This window comes from Apteryx mantelli, chromosome 5 (genome assembly GCF_036417845.1).
Source record: "Apteryx mantelli isolate bAptMan1 chromosome 5, bAptMan1.hap1, whole genome shotgun sequence".
In the NCBI taxonomy this organism is placed as follows: Eukaryota; Metazoa; Chordata; class Aves; order Apterygiformes; family Apterygidae; genus Apteryx; species Apteryx mantelli.
Window position 1 is genome coordinate 4,327,145 of NC_089982.1, and position 8,579 is coordinate 4,335,723.

The following is an 8,579-nucleotide window of genomic DNA, read 5'->3' on the forward strand; positions in this document are numbered from 1 at the left end:
TGACAAAGGATGTTCTGACACACACTTACTTTCTCTGCGCTGCCTGATGTTGCCCTTTCTTCTCTCACTCCTGCTTCCTATCCGTGTCTGGCCCTGATGCATCCTTTCACCAAATCTTTCAGATACCAGAACAATCAAGGTGTAGACATTATAGGTATGGTTTGTCTCCTTTTGCTGTATGCATCTATAGGGTATATATCGGAACTATTTGTTTTCAATACGCTTCAGAAGACAATGGAGAAAAAAAAAAGAGTTTTTAGGGCATGATTTATCTAACCAATTTTAAACTCAGAATGAGTGAGCCCTCCTGTGCTGGGGAGGTGCCTCTTTCCCCTTACTCATTAGAGGAGAGAGTCTAGACACCCCTCTCTAATGGCACCCACTTTGCAGTGTCCAACCTGGCTGGGGAACTCCATCTTTTCGGTAAACATTTTCCGAATGCAAGACATGCCAAGTAACCCTGTTTTCATGCTGTGGAACAGATTCAGGAGGCCTCAAATCAGGGCATGAAAGCATAGGAGATAAGTGAAAATGGGAATGTCCAAAAATAAAAAGCTAAGGCATTGTTATAATGAGAAAAGCTCTTTACCCCACATGGTGTGGGAAAGAAGAGCTGAAGAACATCAGTTACACATAATTCCTGATCATTAAGTCAGGGTGGCACCCAGTTGCAGAGCTGTGGAAACCATTAAGAGAAAATACGAGTTTATCACTTACAATTTCACAGGGATTTTAAACAGTTTCTCAGTAAATTGAGGCTCTTTGTTTTAGCATGTTAAACTTTTCTCCTAGCAGGCCTGACAAGAAAGCATTACAGGTCTGTGAAAGAAAGAAAGAAAGAATAAGCACAAGTAACATGGATATTCTTTATATTTCACTACTACCTACAGACCTCAGTTGAGATCAGGCTGCCTTATACTGGGTATAGAGAAGTTGTAATTAAGGTGTATCTAAAGGCACTCTTTGTGTTAACTCTGCAGCATGAGTCTGGACAACCAGGGAATGTGCTGGAGCACCCCAGGACTCTGCACCCAGTACCCTACCTGCGCTCTCAGCTTCCCTTCTGGAGGAAACCAAGGACCGCATCTACGAAGCACAGCTTTCAGTCTCGAAGTTCTCACTGCAGTCTCCGGTGCCCAGGAACAGACTCTGCCTCACTCAGCAGATGCTCGCTTTCTTTGTTTTAATTAAATGTTCCATTTAAAGCTCAGGTAATCCACACACCCCAACCTAGAAACACAGACAGACAGAGATTTCCTTCCCCCATATACCTCTCTGAAGTTAGCAAAAAGTTAAGCTTTCCTGTGGGTAGGACAGGGTTGGGTTGGACTGGACTGTAGGAAGCAACATTATGCTTGGAGCTCTTATGAGGGTGATAGCCCTGCAAACCTGAGAAAAAGGGGTGATTGCTCACTGGCCGTGGGATGCTTTTCCCACTTGCTGGCCTTTAGCAATAGGAGCTGTGGTAGTGTAGGCCTTTTGTGTGATTTTCTTGAGGAATCTGGTTCAACTGCCAGAGTTGGTAGACTATAATCCTTGGTTAACTTGTCGTGGTACATTGTCATTTCCTTTTATGGCTTGGGCTCTTATTTCAGACTTATGCTCCTAAACATCTTCAGAAATCGAAATCTGAGCTCTCTTCTTTACACATGTAAAACCTTTCCGAGCTGAGTTTGAGATGCTTTGGAACTACAGTAGCTGAGCAGAAGGCTGAGGTGGGGGGTGGTTAAACAGCAGGCTCTGATTTCAGTTGTAGTAACCAGCCTTCTCTGCTCTGCTGTGAGGGCTGTTCACTAAGTCCATTCTTCTGCCTCCACCCATCATAAGTTCTTTCAAAGTTCACAAGGAATTAGAGCAGCTCAGCTTGATGTGGATATATCCTCTGGAGATCTAGTGAGGCACCCTGATAGCACAGCCCCTGTTGTAGCCCAAGCCTGCTTTGCAGGGTGCTTACTCATAGCCTTACTAGCTTATGCTTGGGCCTCAATGCCACTAACTGAGTAATTCTGCAGTGCCAATGTAAAGGGTGCTTTCCACAGGGAGTCATTGCCATTCCCCCGCTTCCTTGTGGTGACAGAGCAGGAATGGTGAGATTAATCTCAAAATTGGAATGAGTCAGAAGGCTGTAACTGATAGAGGTATGGGAACTGTCAGGTTTTAGCACATTAAGCAATGCATAGTTATGGACCTAAATCAGAACCCAAGCCAGGTCCCACGACTTCAGTGAGATAGTGCTGTTGAACTCAGAGCAGAGACATGCCTTGCAGTTGTAGCTATGTGCATAACACATGGTCCATGTAAATTGTGTAGCTTATTTGTTGGTAGCTTGGATGAGGTGGGACAGGACAAACAATGCTGGTGTGTGCTGTGAATGCATGAGGAGAACACTGGTCGTTTTCTGTTTTCTTATACTAAAGCTGCTTGTAAGGGAAGGGCTGTCATTTTGTGCTATGCCTGAATGGCATCTGACCTCTGGGATCCTGGCCTGACCTAAGCATGTAGGCACCAAACAGATAATACATAATAATAACATACAGCATTGGCATAAGCTCTTCTGGCAAAATATAGCTAATGTGGACCCAAGCTTAGTGGCTAGATTTTCAGCATTGCACAGTACTAAACAAGCTTGGGGAATTTCAGCTGTGGGTCAGACAATACCCTTTGCAGGAACCAGCTCTTAGGGAGACAAATACATAGCTGTGTGATTTAATTAAAAAAAAAAGAATCTTTTTCAAAAGTGGGAACCTTGATCATTCCACAGAGTAATCTACTATGTACTTAATAAAAGCACATGCTTTAGTCCCATAGATTTATCAAGAGCATTGCTGAAAAGGGTCTGCCAGCTCTACAAGAAAAGAAAAAGATCACTTTTTAGAAGTTCTTAGCATCCACCAACTACTGTGAATTTGACTGATGAATATTTAACAGCTTTGAAAATCCAGTTACTTCATGTTCAGAATGTGAATGCTGGAATCTGACATTAAGCTCTTTCTTTTAAAAATTATGGCCAAAGAATATCTGAAGCTTTATTTAAATTTATAAGTGTGTATGTGCATCTATATATAAATACATATAATTTTTAATGGATTTTGAGATACTCAGAGCTAAACAGAATCAAAAATTGCTGAGAAATAAATATCACTGTAATGTAAATGTATTCAACATTTAATCCTGATAAGCCCTGGACTGCAGACTTCAGAACACTGACAATTATTGCAAATCATGTGGTCAACTCAAGTACACAGTATTTCAATTAAAAGAAAACCATAAAATCCTTTTTCTTTTTTTAAAAATACCATCTAACATATAATTTATTTGGATGAACTGTACAACTATATGCATTATATCATGCTAGAAGAACTTCAGAACCACTTTTTTCTTGTTCCCAGGGCCTCTCAACTGTTGGTAAGACATTACAGTCATAATGATAGAATCAGTTTACAGTTGCGAGTTCTGCCAAATATCTCACAATTATATTTTGCAAACAGCACTGCCTCTGTTTCTCAGAGATAATAATCTGATGTTTTGTTTATGTGGCACCAAAGGAAAATATTGTTTTAGAACTGTGGTAGAATTTCAAAAAGTTTATGTGGTACTCTAAACTTCTGATACATTTAATAGTTACCACTCCATTAAATACAGAATACCATGGACTTTAAAAGTATCCCTCAAAATAAGAAAAAAGAAAGAAAAAGCCTCTGTTCAATTAAATAGGATACATCCATTTTATTTGCTCAACATTTATCCAGACCTACATAGCAGCTGATGTGGATATGCATACAATACTTTTTATGTCTGATAGAGTCAAACATACAGATGAGTTCCCGTAAAGGCTGCTCATCTGTACTGGGTTTAGGATTATGGGACTGTGTTTAGGATGTAATTTAAAACATACAGCACACAAAAAGAAACACGCTACATCAGACTTTAGCTACCTAGAAGCCTACTGGCAGCAACAGAGCATGACTTCACACTTTTTCAGGCATGTTGGGAAGAGAAACAGTATTACGTTGACAGTACTATTCCTTGGATGATCCTGGGAAGAAAAAGGAAGGGGCAGTGGATTCAGCCTAAACCTTATGGGGAAGTCTGGTGGGAGTTTGTTCTGGCAGCTGGCAACTGCACAGGAACAGGGATAGAGCTGGCACAGGCTATACCAGTAGTGGGTCCAGGTGCCCTGACACAGCTGGCACCCGCATGCAGACTGTCAGCAGGCTCAGCTGACGTGTCGTAGGTCTCCCAACCTCCTCCACTGCTCAGGGTGCAGCAATGCCCCAGGGGGTTGCAGCTTGGAAACTCTTTCCTGAGGCTGGGAGACAACCTTTGCTTCTGCGCTCTCTCCAGCTGGCTGGATAGGGAGGGCAGGAGGTGTTGCTGGGCTGCTGCAGGGATGGCAGACAGGGCACAGCCCAGGAGGGAAGGGCAAGGTGGCGCAGGGAATCACTATCCTTCAGGAAGGGGTTGTCCTCTCCTTAAGCAAGGGGCCAGACCCAAGGCCTTCTTCTCAACGATGGCAGCAAAATTCCCTTGCCACCACAAGCCCTGTGGTCACTGACACCTGCTCTACCTTGACACTGGCTACCCCAGGTAGTTTGGGGAGCCTGCTCTGAAGCTTCCTGCAGGAGGGGAGCATGAGTGGCAGTCCTGCCCCCCTGTGGCCTGTCTCTCTGGCACCAGCTCCTTTGTCTAGGCTTTTTGGGTGAGGGAAGAGGAGCAGAGATGCAGTAGGAAGCCTGGCAGTAACCATCCCAGGTGTTCAAGAGAAGCATTTTTCTTGGGAGAGGGCAGAGAATGTGGTGTCCTTGATTTGAGCTTCAGATGAGAACCCAAAAGCAGGTTTTGAGGGCAGGCAGAGCCGTGGCAGTGGTCATGGCAGGGGCAGTCACGTCCACCGGCTCCAGAGACAGGTGGAACATCATCCTTAGAGATGGCCAGGGAGCGGACAAGGAGAGAGGAACCCACAGGTCTCCCGCTGCAGAACAGGACTCTTCCTGATCTTCATCTTTTGACATTTGCCACCAGACATGTAAGAGCTGCTTGTACTGAGGCAGCAAAAACCCCAAACATTCATCCAAGGTTGTCATTGATGGTGAGAACTGGAATGGCCAGCAGAGAGAATTGGGAAGAGGGGAGGCAGCTGCATGTAGGACTGTACTGCCTCTCTTTTTCCTGCTCCCTGAAGCCCTGCCTATGCTCCAATTTAGGGAAACAGCTGTTGGGGAAAAGAACTGGAAATGAGGGAAGGACAGTGTTAAGATGTGGAAGGGTTTAGTTGGGAAGAATAGAAAGAAGGGGAGGTTGCAAACTCTTCCGACTTTACTGAAAGGCTGGAAGATGATGACAGTGGTACTTGTTTGAGGTTGGACCAGATTAAGATTAAAAGGGAAGGTAAAATACATGACTACCATGAACAAGTCATAGGGGAGGTGGCCCCTTCATCTGGCATGGGTCACTCTTCTGACAGCCCTTACATCTGCTTTGTTATGACAGACTTCCTAATGCAAACACAATGCAAAGTACTGGCTCCAAGGCCAGTTCCTGGCTATGTTTAGTCACGAGACACTGTAACTGCTAATAACTAAAGCTAAACTGATTTTTATGCTGCCATCTAGTGTTTCCACATAGATAGGAACAGCATCCAACAAAAAAGGAATTTTTTCAAGCTCCATAATGCTCTGTTCGGAACAAATATAATTTATTCACTGTTGAAATACAAGGCTGGACAAGACACAAGCTGAGTGGGAAGGAAAGGGGAGGAGATATGCAGAGGATCCAAAGCTCAGGGTGAATGTTTAGTGAAACACCATCTTTTTAATTTGTAACTATTTCATCCAGGAACAAAGACATCTCCAATGCAAGATAGTTATTCAGAAACAGAATTTGTCCCTGTTTATTCTTTGCTTTCTGACGTTAATATCACAGAATCACAGAATGGTTGAGGTTGGAAGGGACCTCTAGTCCAACCCCCCTACTCAAGCAGGGTCACCTAGAGCACTTCGTACAGGATTGTGCCCAGGTGGGTTTTGAATATCTCCAGAGAAGGAGATTCCACAACCTCTCTGGGCAACCTGTTCCAGTGCTCTGTCACCCTCACAGTGAAGAAGTTTTTCCTCATATTCAGATGGAACTTCCTGTGTTTCAGTTTGTGCCTGTTGCCTCTTGTCCTGTCACTGGGCACCACTGAGAAGAGTCTGGCCCCATCCTCTTGACACCCCCTATTTAGATATTTGTACACATTAATAGGGTCTCCCATCAGCCTTCTCTTCTCCAGGCTAAACAGGCCCAGCTCTCTCAGCCTTTCCTCATAGGAGAGATGCTGCAGTCCTCTCATCATCTTTGTAGCCCTTTGCTGGACTTGCTCCAGTAGTGCCACATCTCTCTTGTCCTGGGGAGCCCAGAACTGGACACAGTACTCCAGATGTGGCCTCAGCAGGGCTGAGTAGAGGGGGAGAATCACCTCCCTCCACCTGCTGGCAACACTCTTCCTAATGCACCCCAGGATACCATTGGCCTTCTTGGCCACAAGGGCACATTGCTGCCTCATGCTTAACTTGGTGTCCACCAGCACTCCTAGGACCTTCTCCGCAGAGCTGCTTTCCAGCAGGTTAACCCGCAACCGGTACTGGTGCATGGGGTTATTCCTCCCTAGGTGCAGGACCCTGCACTTGCCTTTGTTGAACTTCATGAGGTTCCTCTCCACCCAGCTCTCCAGCCTGTCCAGGTCTCTCTGAATGGCAGCACAGCCCTCTGGGGTATCAGCCACTCCTCCCAGTTTTGTACCACCAGCAAACTTGCTGAGGGTGCACTCTGTCCCTTCATCCAGGTCATTGATGAAGCAGTTGAACAAGACTGGACCCAGTACTGACCCCTGGGGGACACCGCTAGCTACAGGCCTCCAACTAGACTCTGTGCCACTGATCACAACCCTCTGAGCTCTGCCATTCAGCCAGTTCTCAAGCCACCTCGCTGTCCACTCATCCAGCCCACACTTCCTGAGCTTCCCTATGAGGATGTTATGGGAGACAGTGTCAAAAGCCTTGCTGAAGTCAAGGTAGACAACATCCACTGCTCTCCCCTCATCTACCCAGCCAGTCATTCCAGCATAGAAGGCTATCAGATTGGCTAAGCAGGATTTCCCCTTGGTGAATGCATGCTGACTATTCCTGATCACCTTCTTTTCCTCCACATGCTTAGAGATGGCCTCCAGGATGAGCTGCTCCATCACCTTTGCAGGGATGGAAGTGAGGCTGATTGGCCTGTAGTTTCCTGGGTCCTCCTTCTTGCCCTTCTTGAAGACTGGGGTGACGTTGGCTTTCTTCCAGTCTTCAGGCACCTCTCCTGTTCTCCATGACCTTTCAAAGATGATGGCGAGTGGCTTAGCAATAACGTCTGCCAGCTCCCTCAGCACTCGTGGGTGCATCCCATCAGGGCCCATGGATTTCTGGGTGTCAAGTTTGCCTAAATGATCTCCAACCTGATCCTCCTCGACCAAGGGAAAGTCTTCCTTTCTCCAGACTTTCTGTCTTGTCTCCAGGGTCTGGGATTCCTGAGGGCTGGTCTTAGCAGTAAAGACTGAAGCAAAGAAGGCATTCAGTAACTCTGCCTTCTCTGCATCCTTCGTCACCAGGGCACCCACCCCATTCAGCAATGGGCCCACATTTTCCCTAGTCTTCCTCTTGCTACTGATGTATTTGAAGAAGCCCTTCTTGTTGTCCTTGACATCCCTTGCCAGATTTAATTCCAAATGGGCCTTAGCCTTCCTCGTTGCATCCCTGCATACTCTGACAGCGTTCCTATACTCCTCCCAAGTGGCCTGTCCCCCTTTCCACATTCTGTATACTTCCTTCTTCTGGTTGAGTTTTGCCAGGAGCTCCTTGCTCATCCACACAGCTCTCCTGCTCCCTTTGCTTGACTTCTTACTCATAGGGATGCTGTGATCTTGAGCTTGGAGGAAGTGATGCTTGAATATTAAGAAGCTCTCTTGGACCCCCCTTCCTTCTAGGGCCGTAACCTATGGGATTCCTCCAAGTAGGTTCCTGAAGAGGCCAAAGTTTGCTCTCTTGAAGTCCAGGGTTGTGATCCTACTTCTTGCCCTGCCTTCTCCTCGCAGAATCCTGAACTCCACCATCTCATGGTCACTGCAGCCAAGGCTGCCCCCGACCTTCACGTCTCCAACCAGTCCCTCTTTTTTGTTAGTACAAGGTCCAGCAGCACACCTCTCTTCATTGACTCCTCCACCACCTGTGTCAAGAAGTTATCATCAGTGCTCTGCAGGAACCTCCGCGACTGTTTGTGCCTAGCTGTGTTGTCTCTGCAGCAGATATCAGGGTGGTTGAACCAGGGCCTGTGATTGTGAAGCTACTTCCAGTTGTCTGTAGAAGGCCTCATCGACTTCCTCTTCCTGATCAGGCGGCCTGTAGTAAACACCCACAACAGTGTCACCAATGCTAGCCTGCCCTTTAATCCTTACCCATAAGCTCTCGACTCGCTCTTCATCCACCCCTAGGCACAGCTCAATACATTCCAGTGCTCTCTCACATAAAGAGCAACTCCACCACCTCACTTTCCTGGCCTGTCTT